The sequence below is a fragment of the Hordeum vulgare genome, chromosome 4H (assembly GCF_904849725.1).
Source record: "Hordeum vulgare subsp. vulgare chromosome 4H, MorexV3_pseudomolecules_assembly, whole genome shotgun sequence".
Taxonomy (NCBI): domain Eukaryota; kingdom Viridiplantae; phylum Streptophyta; class Magnoliopsida; order Poales; family Poaceae; genus Hordeum; species Hordeum vulgare.
The window spans coordinates 102,988,161-103,013,281 of record NC_058521.1 but is presented as its reverse complement, the minus strand read 5'-3'; the positions used below and the strand labels follow the sequence as shown (position 1 = coordinate 103,013,281).

Sequence of the window (25,121 nt, the reverse complement as noted above, 5' to 3'; positions counted from 1 at the left end):
TTTATGAACTTTAATAAATTTGATGAACATTTTTTAAAATCCATTAATGTTTTTTCACATTCCATGAACTTTTTTCAAATTTACTGAATTTTTTTTCAAATTTTACGAACCTTTCTCAAATTGGATGAACATTTTTTAAATTTGATAATTTTTCTTTTCAAAAGCTATGAACTTGTTTTGAAAATCAATGATCTTTTTTTCAGGTTTGTGAACATTTCTTCCAAAATGAAGAACATTTTTCAAAATCACGTCTTTTTTAAAATAATTCAATTTCTTTTTAAGTGGTACAATAGATGAATGGTTGTGTGCAATAAAATAACGCTGTTGCATTGTTATTTTGTCTTTGCCGCTATTGAAAATCATCTACGCAACTAGCTCTAGTGGCTGGTTGCATTGTCTAGATGTCGCTGCTCTCCCCGTTTCATGGGCCAGCCCACCAAACATGCACTACCTAGCCACTATATCTTTCGGCCTATTGGTTTCCTTTTCATTTTTTTCTCGCCGGCCCTCTCAAGGCTTCACAACCTTATTTGAGAAGATTTTTCTTTTTCCTTTTTATGTAAACTCTCTAATTTTTTTTCTAATTTTCCATGCTATTTTTTCTTCTCGTGTTTATTTTTTAATTTTCAGTTTTCACTTTTAATTCTGGATATGTTTTTAAAAATTCATGAATATTTTCAAATTTTGAATATATATAAATTATAAAATATTTTTTTAAAATAATACCATACTTTATTTAAATGCTTTAACATTTTCAAATTCACAAATAGGTTTCAAACGCGTGAACATTTTTTAAAATTGCTGAACATTTTTATTAACACATAATTTAATTAATGAAGTTCTTAAATTTGGTGGGCATGATTTTAATTTGTGAACTTTACAAAATATATGGATATTTATAAATTCTAGAACATTTTAAAAAAGTATTTGCATGACGCAGGTTGGTCGGAGCTTTAAAACAGCAATACCTTGAAGATGGAGTTTTCACATATGAAGTTAAACTTTGAGCTTTTATCTTGAAGCTAGTATTCCTCTAGTTTTTGTTGACGATGCATCCGAATCAGTAATGTGCTCGCTTATTTCCTTTGTCCAACACTTAGCCTTTTTTGATTACTTCTGCCACGATGTCATCCTGCTGACTGCTGATGTGGACATGTCATGATAGCGAATCTTTTTGAAATGTCTTGAAATCTGGCTAGGCATGAAAATCGAGGCGGCCCAGCCGCCGGTAATTACTGTAGCTCTCCTATTTTCGCGGCGCCACTTTGGGTTTGCTCCCCCTTATAAATAGATCGATTGAAGCTTTTTATCGCCTTTCCTCCATCTTCTTCCTCTCGTCACGTTGATCTACTCGACTCTTCGTCAGATCCAGGACGTGAGAAGCCATCCAGCCGCGTCGTCGTCGTCGGAGCTCATCTACGTCGTCTACGGTCTTCACCGGGGACGTGCCACTCTGAGTCGCTCTTCTTCCTGTATATGGTAAGTAGTACTCCCCATTAGATTTTTTACTTCGGAGTTCGTCGTGTTCGTCATAGTTCTTTCAAGTTGTAGTAGTGGTAGATCCAAGAACTCTCAGTCCCGTTAGTATATGTAGTTTTAACTTAGTCTCCTCTGTATTTCGAAATATGATAGATCAATAATGCCTTATTCATAAGACCTTGTGTTCATTATGCCTTCGATACCTCCTATTTTTGTAGAACAATTTATTTTCCGTTTTCCATGATTTATTAGATCCATTCATCATGTTTCTTTGATAGAAAGTAGTTTTTGCACGTAAATTGTGTTAAGTCCCCTGGAGCTCGTGCTTCACTATTTTGCCGGCTTTACTCATACTTCGCTATTTAGCGGCTTAACTCATACTTCACCATTTTAGCCAGCTTAGCTATTTCGTCTCGTATTAGCTCATGTATTTATCTACCGGCTTATCTGGTTGTCCGTTGCTTTCTCGTATGCCGTCTCATTTCAGCACACCAGCTCATTCAGACATTCTGGCTTGTTTTCTGTTTCCTACTTTTAGTGTTACTTCAATAATTACAATGGCCCCAAAGTTAATTAAGGTTGAGATCTTTGACTGCTCATGGTCTCACTAGGATCCATCTCATCCGGTCTTGGATAAGCTCGAGGATCCAACCCCTTAGTTTAAGGGGCAAATTGATGTGAAATCATACGACCGAGTCGATGGATGCTCAATGCTTTAGCGAGAAGGATTTGTCTGAAAATGAAATCAATCATGCCACCAAAAAATGTTTGCCAACTTGAAAGAGATATGTAGCGGTTAGCTCCATTCTAAGGGACCAACCCGGTTCCACCTGTAAGTGTTCTTTTAAACTTGTCTACTTCCTTTATCATAACTTTCTCATTGTCGCTCTTACGTTTTCGTCTTGTGTTATTACTGCAGGAAAATTCTGATTGGTGGAAATCCATGGCAATAAAGTCATAGAATCGGAGGAAGAACTTTGACTCGCTTGGCCGTCTCTTTATTGAACTTGCTAATGATTCTTCTCCCGAGGACAATCTGAAACTACTCAAGCCGGCGATGTTGAGGTAATTTCGATCTCCTCCAACTCTTCAGGAACAAATGTTATGAAGAGGATAACATGAGCCGTCAAAAAGATAAGTTTTCACACTGAGATGCTTACTTAGATCCAAACTTTCTTTTGAAACAAAATCAACACGTTGCTCAGTCAAAGCTCAAGACCAGGAGTAGCTCTAGGGAACTGTACACTGGCTTACCTCTCGAGCTGGTCACGTGCAGGCAACGCTTTGAGGTGCCGCATAGTCCAACTGTTTCTCATCCCCAAGTTGGCCTTTTTAAACAACCTCTTAGTCCTTCTAATTCACTTTATCAAGAGTCACCGCCCTCCTCTAGTGACTCAACAACAATACAACTTCTGGATTTTACTATCAATCATGGGTAAGCTTTGTATTTTAATCCGCTTTCATCGACTATGCCCTCACTTTTCATTTCTTTGACTTAATAACTTGTTTCTATGACTGCAGAGCCGTGGATTTCGCCAGAAAAAAAGTGAGTGTGTCCTCTTCCGCTGTTGCGGATTGCAACATTCAAAATCAGCCGGCAGATAAAGCGGCGAATCATGTTGAGCTGTCGGGCCAAAATAACCCAAAATTAGGTACTGAGCCAGCTCATGATGTGGAGATTACCCTGTTAGGTTGATCTCTTTCCCAATGGGCCCAACGACCCATTGGACCTTGATTCACGCCTTGATCGGGGGCGTCCAGCGCAAGCAAGGCTGGTGGGCCCCTGTCGCGCAGTGCTATATGTAGAGGAGGTGGGGACCATGGCACGGGTTACGAGGTTCGCCGCCGCCACTGGTTCCCCACTCTCTAACCCTAATCCGATCTAGAGGGATGCACTGAAGCGACGGGAAGTCCATCACCGCCACTACCAGATCTCTCCTTCCCCACCGTCGTCACCACCTCACGACGGTAGCCGGAGGGAGCTCATCGATTACGGGATAAGGTAACAAATCTCCACATCACACCAAACACATCTAGCCTTGTCGATCCACAGGACTATCAATGGTATCATGAGCCACAAGGCTTTAGATGTGTTCCGGTTGCAAGAAGATGACGAAAGCGAAAAAGTTTCCCCTCCCCGATATGAACCCTAGAAGGGCAAAGTTCAAAGCAAAAAGAATAGCTCACCGGAGCCCTCTCCGGCAAAGAGCGCCGCCTCGGCCGCGCCTGTTCCTCTCGATCCCCACACGCATCGGCAAGCCTAGGTGTGGGGAAGAAGAACCTACCTCCTCGGAGGCAAAGTATGGATCTGATTAGATCCAAAAGGAAAACCAACAAAGGAATCGGATTGGATCCGAAAAAGGCAAACGAAAAAAAAGGAGGGGAACATGCAAAGCAAAGAAAGCCACCCCTACGGGGGCAAAGTAAATGCACCGCGGCCACGCCGTTCGACGGAGGCGCGCTTCCGCTAAGGGAAACGCGCCACCGGCGAAGGGGAGGCAACGGTGCAAAGGCCACAGTGACACGACGCAAAGTATTATACGACGAAGGCAAGGCATGGCAAAGTAGCACCATCACCGATCCGTTCGACGGCGGCGCGCTCACCACAGAGAGGAACGGGCAGCCGGCGAAGGGGAAGGCAACGGTGCACCTCTCTGTCTCTCGTTTGTGTTGTATATGGATGGACGGAAAAGTAAAAAGACGCCGCGGCCAACCCACTCGACGGCGGCGCGCTCACCGGAAGGGAGCGCGCCACCGGCGAAAGGGGAGGCAACGTCGCCGTCCACATCGGCCAGATCTGGCCACTCCCCGTCGGGGCAAGGCAGCCACCGCGCGAGGGAGCGCAAAGAGTGGCAAGGAGCCGCGCGAGAAGAATGCCGTCGGTCTGCTCGACGAGAGGAAGATCGCGTGGCGCGGTGCGGTGGCCCGCGGCCTCCTCCTCGGCTCAGATCTGGCGTGAGGGGAAAGAAAGGACGGTGCGCGGCGCGGTGTCCGGTGGCCTCCTCCTCGGCTCAGATCTGGCGAGGATATGCCCGAAAGGGAGCAGAGAGCATCTGCTCGAAGGGGGAAAGGGTCGACCAACGGAGCGCGGGGCGTACAAGGCGAGCGAAGCACGCGGCCGCCGCTGTCAGAGAGGCGCGCGTAGAGAGAGAGCAAGGGGCGACGCGGCCAGAAGGCTGCGGGAGCCCAGTGACTGCGCGGCGCTGCGGGAGCCTCGGCCCCGAGAGGAGGGAAGAGGAGAACGACGCGGCAGGGGAGAATGGGAACCCTAGCCGGCTCGGCGGGTCTTTTGTTCTGGCGATCACCACGGGGGGCCGTCGGATCTCCTGGACGGCCAGGATACCCCGCGCCGAACCCTAGGGTGTAACAGGGCCGGCCCAAGCCGATAAGGAAGAGGCCTCAGGCCGAAAGCGCGCCAGCAGGCCAGGGGGAGAGAGGCGTGGCCTTAAGGGCCGGCCCACCGCGCCAGGCCAATGCGGCACGCAGCCGCCAGGCCGAGCCAGGCCGCGCCAAACCCCAGGCCGACCCATGTTGGCCTTTTCTTTTAAAGAAATTTTTGACTTGTGTCTACTTTAGGCAGATTTAAAATGGCTTTTCTATGCAATTTTTTCATATGAAAATATGTTTAGAAAATAGAAAAGAAAAGTTCAAAGTTTTTGTAAATGAAGATAGAATTGTAATATTATTTTTCTAAAAAGTAATAAAAGGTTCTGAAAATAAAAGAAGATTTTCAGAAAAAGAAAATTTCATGTCTCTTTCATAGTTCATGAATTTTATTTTATTTTGAATTATGACAGAATATATTTTTTCTGTAATAGTGATACTATTTTTCCGCAAATAAAAATAAAAGTTTCTGAAAATACAATATTTTTTCAGAAAAAGAAAAGTTCATGGATTTTATAAAAGTAATTATAAAGTTCATGAAACTTTGATTTTAACAGAATATTTTTCTGTAAAGGTGTATGAATTTTCATATTCACGTTTTTCCGATGCAGAGTAAAAAGGTTTAGTCCTCCAATTAAATTGGAACCAACGGGAAAATTTAATTGGAAGAACAGTTATTAGCAAAGTTTTTCCCTTGTGGGTGAAATAGGATTCAAACAAATTCCGCTATGACAATAGAATGATGTTTGTTTTAAAGTTAAATATGGTATTGTTATTTTCTGACCAACGTTGATTATAACAATACTATAATTGTATGAGTCATCTTATGTTTAAAGCTTAAATCTCTGATAAATTTTGTATCAAAGTGATCAATTTTCGGAGCACAGATAAAGAAATGCATATGGTTAATGATGATGATGGTTATTTCTTAGCAAAGTTGTTCAATAGAAATACTATCATCACATTGTTTATGAGTTATATGCATTATTTCCATTTCCGCCCAACGGTGATATGGAATTAATGCAGAAGAATGATGTTTTATTCTAATTCTGCCACATCGGTGTTTTAGAATATTCCAGAAAGTTTTAAAAGGTTTAATGTGCATGATTTTAATCAGACCAACGTAGGGTTATTTTTATGCTCATTACCGTTGTTTATTGGCTAAGTTTTCTCAGACTAAAAGTTATTCAAGCTTTCACTCATGAAAGCGAATGTTTGGGCACTAGTGACCCGAAAGATGGAAAATAAAGGTCATAACTTGAGGGAATAAATTCTCTCTAAAAAATGGCTTCAAAAGAAAAGAACTCTTGGATATTAATTCAAGAAAAGAAAAGAGATAGATCATTGAGAGTCTTGGTTGACGAATGTCTTTCATGTACTCTCTATGATGGAGTCTCCTTTTTTCAATCAACATGATTGAAATGAAACAAGCAACATGCATGTTTAATTTGACCAACGTTGGATCAAACATGTGTGTCAAAGATAATTCAGATTTATTTCTGAATTTGATGTAGTCAAAAGAGCCAATTATGGCATTTATGATGTCCCTTAAAGGGAATTACCCGCATGGCGGGAAAAGTCTGGGAAGAATGCCTGCGTAACCGGGTAAAGTTGACATTGTATTATGTCAACAATCCGTGTATGGCGGGAGAAATTTTGGCAAAGGTCTTATCCTGTATGACAGGATAAAGTTATGATGACTCATGTGCGGTTAATGTGTCCCACTATGGGAGAAAAGTATGGAGTAGCTATTAAGCTTTCCTATTATCGACCGTACACTTTATGTGTAACGGTCATTATGCAATCACTAAATCCAGAAAGGATAAAAGTAACAGACGAACCTAAAGACAAGAATGATATGCAAGTGTGACTTGCAAAAGAGACAATGATAAAGAACTCTATTGAGTTTCTGAAATGAAATGAGGAAAAAGTACTCTCATACTAGTTAACTTATAACTTCCTTTTACATGAAGTGATAAGATGAATGAGCTAGATAATCGAAGTTTCCTCATTTCACAAGAGCTATGAATGGGTTTCGAAATTGTGGCAGAAAAGTTCTTGCCACATTTCGAGGGGGAGAAAGAGACATGAAATACATTGTAATGTATTTCATGACTCCTCTGTACTTTAGATGATGTGATGCACATTATGCATCTAAAGTGATCCATTAATGAAGAATATGATTGTCAAGGGGAGTACGACAGTTATATGAATACCGTCATTATGATACCCCTAAAGAAAAGAAACAGTTGTATTTTCGGATCTTTTCTAGTTTCGAAAGCAGACTAAGGAATACAACAGTGGTGCTTAAAGTGCCATAAAGAAGAAAGTTTAAAGATACGCCATTTCTTCAGTGAAGATGGAGTAATCTGGGGGAGCATGTTGTATGACCTATACAACACCTGTTGTTAGCTCTACAAGGGATCTTGTGATACAGGTCCCTGTAAAACCTATTGCCTTTTGGAAATGGGTGACTATAGAATTAATTGCCTCTTGGCAATGATAGAGCAACGACCACCCCATATGAAAGAAGTGCCAGTACCTGAGATTTTGATGGTCTCTAGGAATGTGAAAATCAGATACTTGTGACTACTATAAAGTCTATGTTAGTGAAATTCCATCATTTGAATTTCACTAACATAGACTTTATGAAGGGTCTACAAGGCAAATATGACTCCAAAGGAAATATGTAAATGTGTAAAACATGACTTAAATCGAAAGATTTTGTGCAAAGAAAATGAGAGGACAATTGCATTCTTGCAAAGTTATAGAATGGGAAATTCGTTTCCCAATTCCTATGCATGTGGATGATGTCCTACTTGCTAGTGGTGATGTCAATCTACTGTAGGAGGAGAAAAGAAGTTCTTGTCCTCAAAGTTCAAAAGAATAAAAGGGGGTATTAGGAATGTCGCATGGACATGCTAAGAAAGATCTCTAAAGTATTCATACGAGAAAACCTACGCCTGTTCTTATAGTCAAGGGTAATGGAAGTGGAAACTATGGTGTTCCAAAAGTTAATAAGAAAAGATTGTAAACGGATATGGTACCATATGCTTCAGTTGTTGGAAGCTCAAGAAATTACCCTGACATAGTTCACGTATATATCCGGGTTGTTTTGGCAATGTCCAGTCCATAGATAAATCAATGGAATGGATTCAAAGATATCGGCCTCATGTTGAAAGAAATAAGTGCTCTCAAAACATTGTGAGTACAAAGGAGGACTTGTGAAATGTATAGCGAAATCCACAATTGTCGCTAACTTTCATACTCGGAGTTTTTGTGTGGAAAATCTCCAAATGATTAACACGATTGTCATCAATGTGATGCAATGATATGTTATAGCTTGATATGAGGCTGAAGGACGGGCAACATGGTTAAGGCTACCTGTACCCGGAGTGGATAATGGTTGACAACGACGATTACCATTTTAAGTTCTTTCGCTCCTGTCACAACGAGTCAAGTGTTGATGCCAAACACACTGACAAAGAGTTACATGTTGTGAAGGAGAAAGTCCGGAATTATGGAAAATGCTTGAAGCATAAAAGCAACGAACAAGTGTTTGCAGATCTGCTTATCAAAGGCTTACCGCCCAGTGTGTTCGGAGAACACACAGTCGACATGGGTTTTATGGTATAGTCTAATATTTTTGGACGATAAAGGACCCAAGGTTAAAGAATCTGTCTCAAAATAGAGAGGTACATTGTGGTTGTGTGATTCCATCGGCAATTGAGCCGTGACGATGAAACATGCCCTATGTATTGATATGTTACAAAACGGGTAAAGTTAAAAGTATATGATGAGATCAAGGGGGAGAATGTTAGGTTGATCTCTTTCCCAATGGGCCCAACGGCCCATTGGACCTTGATTCACGCCCTGATCGGGGGCGTCCAGCCCAAGCAAGGCTGGTGGGCCCCTGTCGCGCAGTGCTATATGTAGAGGAGGTGGGGACCATGGCACGGGTTACGAGGTTCGCCGCCGCCACTGGTTCCCCACTCTCTAATCCTAATCCGATCTAGAGGGATGCACTAAAGCGACGGGAAGTCCATCACCGCCACTACCGGATCTCTCTCCTTCCCCACCGTCGTCACCACCTCACGACGGTAGCCGGAGGGAGCTCATCGATTACGGGATAAGGTAACAAATCTCCACATCACACCGAACACATCTAGCCTTGTCGATCCACAGGATCTATCATACCCATGTTGAAGTGTCGGTCGACATGGAGACAACTAATGAAAATCAAGGTGTGTCCAAAGGCCCGACCATTCAACTTTGTAGTCATCCTCATCCTTCAAGCCCTGTGCCCCATGTTGATAGTACCTCTCCATCAGCTGCCATGGAAGACATAGAAGTGGCTATTGTAGGAGCATCTTTCTAGTATCATCATACCTCATATGTTTTGGCTAAACTTGTAACCAATGATGAGCCAGAGAATCTGGAGAAGGTAAAAACCAAGCTGGAGCTTCGAGAGCTTTGTGCGCTTGACATCAACGACTTATATCAACAATAGGTGACCCGACTGCGTGAGAGCCGGGATATTTAAATGAACTTGGTCAACACTTTGAGGACCTAATATGAGGTAAACTTTATCCTTTACTATTCATTATGTATACTATTGTAACCCCCAAGGGCCAGCTTAGTACAGTAAGTAGTGAGTTGGGTCTTGTAATAATCTTAAGGACCATTCGTAGCCCCCAAGTCCGGCTTATTATGATAATAGAGAGCTAGTACTTTTGGATTGCTTAAGGTTAAAAATGCCAATTGTAGCCCCAAGGACCGGCTTATCTTATTGAGATAGCCAGGCCTGTCTAAAGATAAAAATGCCAATCGTAGCCCCCAAGGGTCGGCTTATCAACTTGAGATAGCCGACTCTTTCCCTTTCACCTAATCATTTCCAAACTGCAAAACAGGATCAGTAGCCCCCAAGGGCCGGCTTATCTCTTTGAGATAGACGTGTCTTGCTATAATTGAGAAAGAAGTGACTTGCATTAGTCCCTAAGTGCCATGTAGTGTGCCTGCAACTATATGAGACTTAGCTTAATTCTATGTTTTGTAGCCCCTAAGGGCCGGTATTGTGTGCTTGCGACGGCTTGGGGCTTTGTTGATTTTGTTCTCATACTTTTGAATTTCGCAGGTGTTTTTGAATGGCACTGAATCTGTGTCAGTCGCCTTGTATAGACATGATAAGAAAGAGAAAATGATGAAAAATGATACGGAACTTGCGGCGGCTTGTCTCCAGGATTCTTTAATCCAGTCTGATACTCATATGGAGAAACCTAAGGACAAGTTTGATGAGAAAAAGGTCGGCTTATTGGCGCGAGTAGAAGAGCCCGAAAAGAAACTTGGCTCAATCATTGCCGACTTGAACAAGCTGAAGAAACATATTACTCAAATGACTCTTGCCATCTTTGGTACAAATCTTCATATTTCTATTCTAATATTGCGGGTCATCAAATTTTGTCGGCTCATATTCATGATTGTATTCTTTGTGAAGGGCGAAAAAGCCACAATTTCTTGCCAGAGCCAATAGTCAAACTGAATGCAATATTTACATATGTGGAGCAGTTGTTCACAGGATCAGCCTATGCCATCATGGCGGTAAAAAATCTTGAACAACCTCCTAAAAGACTCAAAGATATGCTGAATCAACTGTCAACAATAGCGCGATGGGTTCAAGAATTTGGAAGATCGGCGGCTCGTCTTGGGGCGAATTTGGCACTTGCTCGCGCAAAGGCATATTTGCCCGCGTTGGATGTAGGGGCAGTGGATGGTGAGTTCCCCGAATATAAAATTGACAGCTCAGAATTTTCACATGAAGACTATGTCAATTGCATGATGAAGACCTGCCAAGTGTCGACTGTAATTGTAGACAAGTTGGATCTGGCGAGGTATCAACCCGCCTAGTCAATGGAGAACAAACATACAACCCGAGAGAAGGAAAACCCCTTTGAACTTGTACCTCCTTGCCGTAAGCAACCTTTTGTTCCAGATATTGATTCATCCATGATTATATCTAAATATACAAATTTTGAGGCTCTGACCACAATCCAGTGGGTTCGAAGGGACCTCCAGATCCAACAAGATGACCCAACTTAGACGGGTCAAGAAGGCACTGGCGTAGAAGACCGGCGTAAGGAAACTAAAGCAGAAGACTCACGAGTCGGCCAACAGGAGTAGTCCTTAGGTATGGAAAAATGTTGATATTTTTGTGGCTTCTCAGATAAGTCTGTAATAGGAGTAGCAAAACTTGATCCGTCTGTCGCGCCATCGTGTGCGTAGTACTCTGTTGACCATGTTATTTTGTTGTGGCAATTCATCAATGTGTTTGCTTTGCATCGCAATTCTTGGTATCCCATAAGCCGTCTTTTCCCGTGTATGATAAGCTGCTAGAATAAGATCATGATTAGATATAATGAATTCCTTGGCATTTGAACTAGGAAATAGTTGGTCTTTGTGTGATCCAATATAATAACCCATCGGTATATGGATGACGTGGCAATTAATAATATAGAATTTGTACCTGCAATTCAATATACACAAAGGAATATATTATAATATAATTTATAAGCCGGATTTTAACTCGATATTTAAGACTGGCTTTCGAGGCTCTAGTCTTGCTTCAATGAAGCTGGATGATAGCCCATGGTTTATCCTTGCTTTGTGTAAGCCGACTGTCATGTGACTTAAGCCGGTGTTTTAACCTGTATAAGTTCACGGTCCATGTGGATTGACTTATTAGAGTACATCGGGTCACCTTTTTAGAGTAAAATCTTGCAAACAGGCAGGTTTAACCAAGATTATATTGGCATTTAACCGGGTCAAGTGGGATATTAAAGGATAACTCGTTGAGTGAGGAGTCCCCAAGTGACTTATTTTCAAAAGATAAAGACTTGTGCACAATCATTTGAGATGAAACAACAAAGACCCAGAGTTTTGAGGGTGCCTACTTTATTATATTGAACACGAAGGTGTATACATAGGTATGTATAAGTGGGTGGAGCCTGTTGCTCTAAGTATAATAAGGCCGAATATGACCAATGTTCCAAGGTTTGTTGGTCTCTTCTTCAGAAGTCTGGGTTTTCTATTGTTCCCTTATGTTCATAAGATAATATGACCCATTGTTTAGGTCTTACTCATGACAAAAGGCCCTTCTCTTGGTGATGAAAGATTATGCATGCCAGTTTGGTCTTGAATCAAAAGGAGCACCCAGTCACCTCCGTGGAAAGTACGATTGTGAACTCTATGACTATGATAGCGATGCAGTTCTTGTTGATATATAGCAGATCTAGAGGGTGTGAGATCACGTTCCTCTTCTAGTGTGTCCAGGGAATCCTAACGAGCTTGTTCATTATCAGCTTCGACATAAGCAGTGACCCTGGGGGAATCATGTCTCATGTTGCTTGGCAAAACAACTTTTGCTCCATAAACCAAGAAAAACGGCGCATATCCTGTGGATCTGTTTGGAGTAGTCTGTATGCTCCACAGTACCGCGGGAAGTTCTTCAACCCAACAGCGAGGAGTTCGCTGAAGGGGAACCATAAGCTAGGGTTTGATTCCATGCAATATCTTCTAGTTAGCTCACTCAGCCTGTCCATTAGACTCTCGACGCGCAATAGAGGCTAAAAATCTAGTCTGATGTGCTCTCATTGTCAAAACTATTCCATAGCTCCTTTCGACAGAATGGTGACATTATCTATGATGATTCTATGCGGATATCCAAAATGATAAATCATTTTTAAAGAATTTCACCATAGTCTCGGCATTACAATTGTTGACCGGCTCTGTTTAACTCACTTGTTGAATTTATCCACTAAGACCAAAAGGTGGGTCTTCTTATCCGATGATGGTTTGAACAGACCAACCATATCAAGCCCCCGGACAGCAGGCGACCAAGTAATTGGAATCATTTGTAACTCTTGAGCCGACAGATGAGCTTGTCGTTCAAATTTTTGGCAACCAAAGAACTTCCACACGATGTCTTTTGCATCACCATGAGGAGTAAGCTAGTAAAAACCATGGTGGTAGGCCTTGTCAACCAATGACCTTGAGACGACATGATGACCACAATCTGAGGCAGGTATCTCATTAAGGATTTCTAGTCCTTTTGTGGGAGAAACACAATTTTGAAATACGCGTGTGATGTTTCGACGCTGTAACTCACTATTGACTATAGTCATGGACTTGCAACGCCTGATAATTTGTTGGGCGGTGATTTCCTCATCATGGAGTTTGCCATGGGTCAAATAAGCCAAATAAAGGACAGTCTAATCAGGGATAGCATGAAGAGCTGCCACTAGCTATGCCTTCGGGTCTGGAATAGCTATGTCTTCCTCTGATGGCAATTTGACTGAAGGATTGTGATGTACGTCAAGAAAAACATTGGTAAGAACAGACTTACACTAAGAGCCGAGTCTGGTCAAAGCATCTGCAATCTCGTTGAGTCGACTATCAATGTAGTCAACTTGATAACCCTAAAAATCACCAACAATAACCGTGACTGCACGTCCATAAGCCTCCATTAGAGGGTGTTTTGAATCCCAAGTCCCTGACACTTGTTGAGCCACCAGATCTGAGTCGCCCAAGCATCTGACCTGATCGAGGTTCATCTCCTTAGCCATGCAAAGTCCATGAAGGAGAGCGTCATACTCAGTTGCATTGTTTGTACAAGGGAACATGAGTCGTAAGATATAACAAAACTTGTCACCTCGTCGGGAAGATAGAATAACTCTAGCCCCCAAGCCCTCGAGCTGCCTTGACCCATCAAAGTGTATTGTCTAGTATGTGTTATCTGGCCTCTCCTCGCTGACTTGTAATTCAGTCCAACCATTAATGAAGTCCACCAAGACCTGAGATTTGATGGCTGACTGAGGACATACTTCACCTGGTGTGGTCCAAGCGCAATCACCCATTTAGCAATCCGACGAGTAGCCTCCCTAGTATGTATGATATCTCCAAGAGGAGCTGAACTAACCGCAATGATTAGATGTTCCTAGAAACAATGTTTAAGCTTACGACTAGCCATGAAGACGCCAAAAACCATCTTCTTCCAGTATGGGTATCTTTTTTCCCGATAAGGTCAAGAATATGTTGACATAATAGACACACTATTGCACTAGATACTCCTTTCCTACCTCCTTGCGTTCGGCAACAACTTCTACACTCACCGCTTTTGTTATTTGCAGCGATGTACAGAAGCATAGGCTCTTAGTCAATCGGGGCATCTAAGACGCGCGGCTCGACCAACTCCTTCTTGAGTTCTTCAAAAGTGTCACTCGCACCATCATTCCACACGAAATTATTTGTCTTTTTCAACAATTCATAAAGGGGAATATCCTTCTCGCCTAGATGGCTTATAAACCGGCCTAAATCTACAACGCAGTCGACCATACTTTGAACATCATTGATATTTCCCCGCTTGGCCTGTGAGGTCACTCCTTTGATCTTATCTGGGTTAGTCTCGGTGTCACACTCTAAGACCAAAAATCCTAGTAACTCGCGTGCAGGTACACCAAAATCACACTTGGTCGGGTTAAGCTCCATCATGTATACACGAAGGTTGTCGAAGGTTTCCTTGAGGTCATCCAACATAATTTCCTTCTTCTCGGAATTATCCACAATATCATCAACATAGGCGTGAACGTTGCACCCAATCTTATCGTGTAGATAGTTCTGAATATAACATTGATATGTAGCTCCCACCCTCTTAAGCCCAAAGGGCATCTAGACATAGCAGAAAGCTCCAAAGGTCGTCATGAAAGCCATATTCTCTTGATCCTCAATAGCCATCTTGATCCGATGATAACTGGAGTAAGCATCCAAGAAACATAGATGCTCACAACCGGTTGTAGATTCGATGATCTGGTCAATACGAGGAATAGGAAACGAGTCCTTTGGACAAGTTTTGTTGAGATCTCTGTAATCAACACACATACACCAAGTGTCATTCTTCTTCAAAACAAGCACTTGGTATACCAGCCACTCTGGGTGAAATACTTTAACGATGAATCCGGCAACTAGCTAGGAGCTAGACCACTTCTTCTCAAATAGCTTTTAGTCTCTCCTTGTTAAAACGATGGACATATTGTCGAATAGGTTTCATCTTAGGATCAACATTAAGGTGATGCTTAGTGAGTTCTCTCGGTACATGAGGCATGTGAGAAGCTTTCCATGCGAAGATTTCCCGATTCTCACGGATGAACTCGATGAGCGCACTTTCCTATTTGGAAACCATGACTATCGCAATAGTGAACTGCTAGGTAGAATCACGAGAAGTAAAATCAACCTTCTTAGTATCCTCTGTCAGCTTAAACTTGAGGGCGGGTTCAGACTCTGTTGTGGGCTTCTTAAGGGAGGACATCTCTGCCGGGTCAACATTGGGTGTGTAAAACATCAACTCTTCTACTGCACAAGCTGACTCGGCGTAAGCTGCGTCTCCTTCCTCGCACTCTTGAGGAACTTTTCGATTTCCATTGACTTTAATTGTTTCGTTTGCCCACGCATCTTGAGCTTGAGATAGACATAACAAGGCCGCTCCATGAAGCGTGCATAGGCGACCGACCAAAGAGGGCATGTTAAGGGCTCTTGATTTTGACCACCTCAAAAGTCATTGACTCGCACCTGTAGTTGAATTCTGTATCGAAAGCGACGTGAAGCGTAATCCAACCAATTGGACATGCTGATTTCCCAGAAACAATTCCATGGAAAACCGTGGTTCAAGACTGCAACTTGTTCTAAGAAATATTCATCCGTCGGTACGTGTCATAATACAAAATGTTAATACCGCTTCCCCCATCCATGATTACTTTTGTGAATGTATAACCCCCAAGTGGAGGTCCCACTACCAGGGAAAGACCACCTGGGTTGTCAACCCGGGGAGGATGATCCTCTCTACTGCAAGTGATTGGGTACTCAGACCAATTTAAATACGTTGGAACAGCCGGCTCAACCATATTGATGGATGTGTGTTGAAGCTTACTATCACGTCTGGAGGTGCTTGTGGTAAACACATGGTATTGACCACCGTTCAACTACTTCGGATTACTCTAAAACCCGACTTGGTTGTTCTGCTGGTGATTGCTCTTCCCCAAGCATTGATGACCGCCACTATTGTTATCGTGACTCTGGAAACCGGCTCCTGAGCCGCCTGAACTCTCAGCCTTAACTTGCAAAACCACCATATGAGCCAGCACCTGACCCACCGGCACCGGGATGACCCAGGTTGCCCCCGTTACGGCCTCCATGGTGACTCTGATACACTTGGTTGCAGAATTCCTGCATGATATAACAATTCTCCCACGAGTGTGTGGCTGGCTTATCTAGGAAGCTGTGCTTTGGACAAGGAGCCTTGAGTGCTTCCTCGTAGTTACGAGGTTTGTTACCATTGTAAGCCTTGCCAGAGTTATTATTCCATCGTTGGTTCTTGAAACCAGTATTGTTGTTAGAAACAAAATCTGAAACGCCATGAGGATGCTTGTCTTTGCCACCATTGCCTTAATTATTATGATTCCCGTTGTGCCCACAGCCGTGCTGCTGATGACCCTTACTATTACCATGTTTCTTTTCTTTGCCAAATTTATCATCACTTGAACTAGGATCTTTCATAATGTTTGACTCGACATATCTAGTAAGGACGTCCATGAGGTGTCCCATGTCTCGAACTTTTTGCTTGAGGCACCCAAGCTTCTGGACAAGATGCTGAAAATGACAATTCTTTTCCAAAATCAAAACAGCCTCGGAAGCTATGATACCGTCCAAAGAGTGAATGATCTGCGCAACCCGACGAGTCAAGTGATGCACAATTTATTCCGTGCATTGAATACAATGATGTAAATCAACAATTGTCACTAGGCATTTGCATGTACCTCAAAATATTTTGATGAATCGCTCCTTCAACTCTTCCCGGGTGTTAATTGAATTGGGGGTAGGTTTTTCAACCATGTATGAGCCGACCCTTCCACCATCATAATTAGGTACTTGGCACAAATTGCAACACTGACATCCAACATATCCATGGCTATCTCATAACTCTCAATCCACACAGCCGGCTCAAGATCAACCGTGTAGTTTGGAACTTTGCGAGGGCCTTTAGAATCGTTGGGCATGTGACACCCATTACATAGAGCCGACGCGGGGTAGGGTATGTGAATCATCTTGCTGCTCAAACCCGCACGTGATGATAAAGGCTAGGGGTGTGGAGGGTGGCATGTGACCCGCCGTTGTCGCTACTTCTTCTTCACGTAAATCCCGAGCCGCGTCGAGAATTGCTTGGGAATCTGACACTACATGCCTTGTTGGGGAATTCCGAGGCTGTTGTCTGTGACTACTGCTAGAAAGTGCTGGTGAATCATGCTGACTCTTGCTATGACTTTCATAAGGAGTAGAATGAACTCGATCTCGCTTATAAGAATACTGCTCCTGTTGGGTGATTGCAGTCTTTAACATCTCAATTGCGTTCCTAGCTTCAACTTCAATTGGACTGTTTCTTATGATCGGGAATGCTTTGAGGTTACGAGTCGCCGCTAGCATGTTGTCCATTGGATGAGAGAAATGACCCACCTTCGTATGGAAATGACGAGGCGGTGATTGTGCAGGCGGTGGCTGGACCATCAGGCGCTGCTGAGCCGGTTGACAGGGTTGGTCCTCCCGAGGTTGTCTAGTCCCTAGTGTGCACCGCAGAGTGTCGAACAAGCATGCCGACTCAAGGTTAGGGGGCAGACGACTCTCGTGTCTCCTCTGGGGAACAACCTTCGAGGCATTTTGACAAAGACCCAGCTGCCATGCTTCCGGCTTGAAGCTCCAGCTCTCTATGGATGTGGGCATGTAAATCTACCATGCGAGCATTCTCAGCATCAATCTCCTCCTGAACCATGGTCATTTGTGCACAAAGTTTTGCTAACTCTGTGTTATGTTCCTCCTGATTTTCCTGGGTCATTGGTGAATCCAGGAGTTTCATCATCTCTGCCCTCAAGTCAACCAAGGCTCGAGCCGACGTTTTGCTCGACACAACGACGTCTAGAGCTGGTCCTAAGCCACCGGAGCCATTAGCTGCTCCTGCCACAGTGGAATTGTGAGACACCGCGGTCCCTGCCATGTACATGGCGGCCTGTCATGGAGGCTCGAGGAAGTTTGGTTCACCCTCGCCATCATGGCAGCCCCCTGGTCTACCTTCAAAAGGCGGGCAGATTGACTCGGTGTTTCTAACTGATGACTTGGCGTTAGAGAAGATGAGAGTGTCTCCACTAGTCACAGAATTACCCACAAGGTCGACCCCTTGAGTCAAGCCAACAAAGACATGCTTCCAGCCGGCTTAAAACCGGCCAGGTTGAGTGTGCCGAGCGGGCTTGATGATGGCGATGCAAATGTCCGACTTGGTTCCTAAGGCGCCAATCTTGCCGATGAACACATGGATCTTGCCGAAGGGGACCCGATACCCGTACTCGATTGAGCCTGCCTCGGGGCCCCAGCCTGAATCGTCGATGTAGAGCTTGTCATGGCGTCTTTTGGTCATCTTGTCGATCGTGCATCCCTCTATCCCTGGGAGAGCTCCATCCAAGAACTCAACACCATCATACCTTGGCCCCATGGTAGGCGCCAACACTCGCGGTTTTGTCACAACAGATGTCCTCGTGATAGGACTAAATCTAGGAGCCATGCACTTATATTAAATTAAGTATTAATTAAGTATTAGTCTAGTGACGTATCCCTTACTATTTTACCCTTCCTTTGCATCCCCCTCAAAAAAAGAGGGCGCTCCGGAGGCAGAAATAGAAACAGCCAACAGAGCCCCAAAATTGGGTATTAACTGAGACAAACAACGGGCAAACTGTTTTTAAAAGGAAGGGAGAGGTAGACTGTCCCTTTCATTTCATTTTTATTTTCTGCAAGGTAGGGAGAAGCCTTGCGCCTTCTTTTTGTGAAGGCAAGGTGGTTGCTTGGATGGGTTTGATCGGGAGCAAGAGACAAGGGTTTACCTAGGTTTGGCCCCTTCATAGAGGTAAAAGCCTACGTCCTGTTTTTGGTGTTATTGATAATGATCTCGATTACAAGGGTGCGGAATTACTAACCTAGCTCTCGAGGATTTCTAACTTGTCCTTTCTACCTCAGGGGCTCCCCTTTATATATATATAGGTTGAGACCGTGAGGTTACGACAGATTCCAGGTCATACGACAACCCGTGACCTATTCTAATTCCTACTCATCTTGTCATCTAAGTAGGGAAACTCCTTACATATTCTTCAATGAGCCAGTCCGCCATGTGATCATCTTTAACCCAACCTTCTAGATGAGTCGCCTCGTGGGCCTCGTGCCTTAGACGAATCTTGTTCTTGGGATGGATTTCAAAGGTCGGGTCATGCCCTAGGTGGGTCACACCATGGGGTACATTTGCAACAGATTGCCAAAAAGTGTAAGCTTGGACCAAAGACCATGGACTATGTTAATTTCAGCTATGCTAAGAATACCATTGGCTATAGATTTATAGTAGTGAAATCTGAGGTACCTGAAGCGAAGGTCGGTACGATTATGGAGTCTAAGGATGCTACATTCTCTGAGGATATTTTCCCCATGAGAGGTATGCAAATCACTTCTAGACAGGAATCTGAGTAGACTCCTAAGCCTTCCATTCTTATGGAATATTATGAGAAAACACGTGATGAAAATCATGATGAGGATGATGTGGAAACCCTTAGTATGGGCAAAATACAAAGGACTACAAAGACCTTTCATGATGATTTCCTAGTGTATTTCATGGATGATAAACCCCATTCTATTTCAGAAGCATATGCATCTCCAAATGTTGATTACTAGAAAGATGCGGTCCATAGCGAGATGGATGCCATTGCTAACGGGACATGGGAAATTACTGAGCTTCCCTATGGTTGCAAACCATTGGGATTTAAGTGGGTGTTCAAAAATAAGTTTCGGTCTGATGGTATAGTTGAAAAGTTGAAGGATAGGCTTGTGGACAATGGTTATGCCTAGAAAGAAGAAGAAGATTTCTTTGACACTTATGCACTTGTGGGTATACTGACCACCATTTAAGTACTACTCTCGTTGGCGGCCTCGCATTCTCTTCTTGTCCACCAGATGGATGCTAATATGGCTTTCCTAGATGGAGAGCTAGATCAGGAAATCTACATGCAACACCCATATAGCTTTCTAATAAATGGTCAGGAATGAAAGGTGTGCAAGTTGATGAAATCTTTATATGACCGGATATAAGCACCTAAGCAATGGCATGAGAAATTTAATACAACTCTGACATCTATTGGCTTCGTTGTTAATAAAGCTGACATATGTGTATACTATCGTCATGTGGGGGCGAAGGACTTATACTGTGCTTATATGTCGATGACATACTGATTACCTCAAAGTGATTGAGGAGGTTAAGTCATTGGGGTCTCACAACTTGGAGATCAAAGACCTTGGGGTGGCTGATGTTATCTTGAATATCAAGTTATGGAGAGATGATGAGGGAGGTATTACACTTCTGCAATCCCATTGTGTTGATAAGATATTGAGTCGTTTCAGATATTCAGACTGCAAAATTTCTCAAATGCCATATGATCCTAGTGTGTTGATTCGAATGTTCAAAGGCACGACTAAAGATCAATTGATATACTCTCAAACTATTGGTTTACTAATGAATCTAGTGAGCACAAAGCGGCCTGACATCACATTTGCTTTGAGAAATTTGTGTCGCTTTGTTGCAAATCTGGGTGATGTACATTGGCATACTATGGAAAGAATTATGCGCTATTTGAAAGGTACTATGAACGATGGACTTCACTATATTGGTTACCCATCAGTACTTGAAGGATATAGTGATGCGAATTGGATATATGATGCTAATGATATGAAGTTTACTAGTGTGTATATGTTTACTCTTGGAGGTGGCATTATTTCCTAGAAGTCTTGCAAGCAAATGGTCCTAACGAGATCGATCAGAAGTGGAATTAACAACATTCGACACATCTAGTGTCGAACTAGAATTTCTTGGAGATCTTTTGATGGACTTGCCACTAGTTGAGAAGCTGGTTTTTGCTATTCTTTTAAACTACGATAGTAAGACTATTATTGTCAAACTAAAGAGTTCAAAGGACAACACGAAGTCCAACAAACTTAAAAGAATGAGAATGAAAGATGTCAGATGCTTGAGAAACTCCGGAGTGATAGCGTTGGATTATATCCAAACGACTAAGAATCTCGGAGATACCTTTACTAAAAGGCTATCACGTGTTGTGATTGATAATGCATCAAGGGAGATGGGTATGAGAACCACATGAGTTGCCATGGTGGTGACCCAACCTATGTGATAGAAGGTACCGTGAAGTAGGACCTGGGAAAATAAGCCAGTGGTGAACTAAGGAGAGTAACTTTACTTACCCACTCCGTTGGAGATGCAATACTCCCGGATATTGTATGGTGGGATGACTATTGTCTTAATGTGTTCTAAATTTATATGTAAGAAAGATGCTGTCCTACAAAGGGATATTTTGAGGAACACACCTATACGAGCCCGACTGTTGGCCACAATATGAGAGATTGGGGTGATCTCTAATAAGTTCATGAATAGGCCATAAGTGTGACTAATAAGCTCCACCCGCGGAGTCAGCCTTCGACAACCTAGTTCTAATAAGACATGTGTGAAACTTCTTTATGCCCAGTTGACAAGTCAAGGTATAGTCCATTGTTAAATTGTGAAGGACTGTAGCTGCATGCTCTAGGTAAAGCTCAATTTAAGAGGTCTTCATTGAAATGCTGGTATATCAAAACAATGATTGGAATCGTGGACATAATGGGCCCTCAAGATTTGGTGTGGATTGTTGAGATTTGGAGTGGGCTTTAGGCCCATCCAAAAATTCTAAAAATCTATAAGTTCCATGTAGGTGTAATGACAAGAGGTGGTGGGAACTTTAGTGCCACCCCTCTAGTGGAGAAGGACTTGTACCTCCTTATTAGGGATTCTCTTCCACATACTATCCGAGCTTGAGAAGAGAAGAGGACCTCACACCCTCCTACTCCACATCCATCCTCACCACGCCAAGCCTCATCATGACGCGTCATGGGTTGCTGGATTGAGCTAAGCCGAGCTCATATCTATGCACTTATTTTTGCCGGTCAGGATGGAGAGTTCGTACCAAACAAGCAACAATCTAAGACATCAGATCATGTGTTGTTGCCGACTCAGTCTGGATCCAACCCATGTCTCTCCACCTGGACACGCATATATACATGAGGTAACGACCAACCCTAGCCTCCACAAGCATATCAGATCTGCTCCATGCAAAGTTCCCCTGTCATTCCTTTTGTTGTTGCTATTGTCGGTGACTCTGTCCCGTTCACCACGTACACCGTTGATGGGAGAGCAAGCTGATACGTCCATTTTTCATCATGATATTCATAATAATATTATTTTTGTTTATTATTCCACTTTATGATACAATTCGTATGCATTTTATTTCTGAATTTACAAGGTACATCACAAAGAGGGAAATCGCCCGATACTGGAATTCTAGACATGAAAACCAAGTAAAAGTCTAAAAATTGTCTCGACTCCAAATGATTTGAAACTTCATGAGCATTTTTTGTGGCATATATCTGAATTTACGGAGCAAAGAAGTGTCGGAGGGGGCCACCTATTGTTGCCAAGCCAACAGGGCATGCCCACCCACTTGGGCGCACCCTGATGTCTTGGAATGACCTCCCAGGCTCTTAGGCCCCCCTCTTTTGCTATATTATGGGTTTTGACCTAGAAAAAAAATAAGAAGATACTTTCGGGGTGAAGTGATGCTGTCTTGACGCGGAAACTTGGGCAGAGGCCATTTTTCTTTCAACAGAGTGATTCTACCTGGGAAACTTCCCCCTAGGAGGGGGAAATCGAAGCCATCGTCATGACCAACGATTCTTCCTTTGTGGTAGGATCAATCTTCATCAACATCTTCACTAGCACCATCTCATCTCAAACCCTAGTTCATCTCTTGTATTCAATCTTTGTCTCAAAGCCCCGGATTGATACATGTGGGTTACTAGTAGTGTTTATTACATCTTGTAGTTGATGCTAGGTCATTTAATTGGTGGAATATAATATGTTCATATCCTTTATCATATTTATCATACCTACGATCTTGAACATAGTGATGATTTTTGAGTAGGTACTTTTGTTCTCAAGGACACGGGGGAAGTTTTGTTATAAGTAATCATGTGAAGTTAGTATTCATTTGATATTTTGATGATATGTATGTTGTTGCTTACTTTAGTGGTGTTATGTGAACATTGAGTATATGACACTTCACCATTCTTGGCCCTAAGGGAAGGCATTGTGGAGTAATAAGTAGATGATGGGTTGCTAGAGTGACATAAGCTTAAACCCTGGTTTATGCGTTATTTCATAAGGGATTGACTTGGATCCACATCAAATGAATTTCAATTGCCACAAACCGAAGGAAAAGAATTATGTCCAACAGAATACCACTTTAAGAAGAAGGGTAAGATGAACTCCAAGAAGAACAAGAAGGGAGATGGCTGATTCAACTATGGTTCTGAGGAACATTGGGTCATTAAATTCCCAAACAAGTACAAGAAGCCAGGGTCGGACTCCAAGTCAGCAAATATGATTATGGGCAACAACGAAAGTGCTACATATATGTATGGTAATTCATTTACTGTATTTCATGTTTGTTCATCCATCGATTGGTGGGTGGACATAGGTGCAAATATTCATGTGTGTGCTAACATTTCATTGTGTCCTTCTTACCAGGTCATAGGTCATGGGTCTGTATTGATGGGGAATGGCGTGAGTGCTTCTATTCTTGGTGTTGGCAATTTTAAATTTACTACGGGATGGATCATGCAGCCAAAGAATTTGTAGCATGTCTCCACCATCAAGAAGAACCTTGTTAGTGACTTCCATTTCTGTAGAGAAGGGTTTAAGTTGGTGTTTGAGTCCAAAAAAGTAGTTGTTATGAAATATGCATTTTTTTTTGAAAATGTTATGAATGCGGTTGTGTGTTCCGCCTTTCCCATGCGGATTTTGTAATAAAGTCGTGAACAATATTCATTCGAGTGTTAATGAATATGAAGTTCGGCATTCATGTATTTGTCACATTAGTTTCAGTTGTGTGTCACGGCTAGCAAAACTGAATTTAATCCCGAGTTTCACTTTAGGAAAAGGTTCTAAGTGTCATTCGTGTGTGCAAGAAAAGCAACCTCGCAAGCCTTACAAGGCTGCAACTAAGAGACACTTGGCGCCATTCAACCTCATACATTCTGATCTCTATGAGATGAATGGTGTGTTGACTAAAGGTGGAAAGAAATATTTCATGACATTGATAGATGATTCCACTAGATATTGCTATGTATATTTGTTAAATACTAAATATGAGGCTCTACACTACCTTAAAATCTATAAGGCAGAAGTTGAGAACCAACTTGAATAGAAAGTTAAACGAGTCTGGTTAGATCATGGTGGAGAGTACTTCTCGAATGAGTTTGATTCATTTTGTGCAGAACACGACATTATTCATGAGAGGATGATACGTCTCCAACTTATTGATAATTTGCTAAGTATTCATGCCATATTTACCTATGTTTACAATACTTCTATATGGTTTCATTAGAACTAACTCGAGCTGACCTTGTTTTCAGCAGAATTACCATGGTGTTGTTTTTTGTGCCGAAAATGGAAGTTCTCAGAATTGCCCGATACTTTGATGATTTTTCTAGAACATATGAGCAATATTGGAGCACAGAACCATGAGAGGGGATCCACCTATGGTCCATGAGGCAACATGGCATGGTCACACCCCTCACCGCGCCCTGTTGTGTGGTGGGGACCATGTGGCTTCGTTTGGCATATTTTGAACGCTGAAAAATCCTATATATACCAGAACCCTCAGAAGTAAGGAGGGAACTTCCACTCCACTGCTGTAACTCTATGTATCAAAGAAAAACCCGTATGGAGCCTTTCCAGTACCTTCCCAGCGTGGGAAATCATCTCCGGTAGCCATCTTCATCATCCCGGTGGAGGCCATAACGAGGAGGGAGTAGTTCACCCTCAAGGCTAAGGGTATGTACCAGTAGCTATGTGTTTGATGTCTCTCTGGTGTTCTTGATATGTCATGATCTTGATCTATCACGTTCTTTGTTAATATAGTTGGATCATATGGTCTTCTTCCCTTGCCATCTTGTTGTGATGAATTGAATCTTTCCCTTTGAGATCTCATTATGATGGATTGAATAGTCTGGGATTGTGAACACTT

General features: G+C 42.7%; 3 long non-coding RNA genes across 3 annotated transcripts; all 3 read left to right on the top strand.

The window, feature by feature from the left end:
- The first annotated feature begins 1,297 nt into the window (after positions 1-1,297).
- On the top strand, positions 1,298-3,288 carry LOC123446203. Its single transcript, XR_006631267.1, has 4 exons — positions 1,298-1,479; positions 2,091-2,311; positions 2,399-2,914; positions 3,001-3,288. It is a non-coding gene; the product is annotated as an uncharacterized LOC123446203 (long non-coding RNA).
- A 5,536-nt stretch (positions 3,289-8,824) lies between these two features.
- Positions 8,825-11,195, top strand: LOC123446204. The gene is made up of 2 exons (XR_006631268.1): positions 8,825-9,442; positions 9,998-11,195. It is a non-coding gene; the product is annotated as an uncharacterized LOC123446204 (long non-coding RNA).
- An 11,977-nt stretch (positions 11,196-23,172) lies between these two features.
- Positions 23,173-23,950, top strand: LOC123446202. The gene is made up of 2 exons (XR_006631266.1): positions 23,173-23,508; positions 23,621-23,950. It is a non-coding gene; the product is annotated as an uncharacterized LOC123446202 (long non-coding RNA).
- The last annotated feature ends 1,171 nt before the right edge of the window (positions 23,951-25,121 follow it).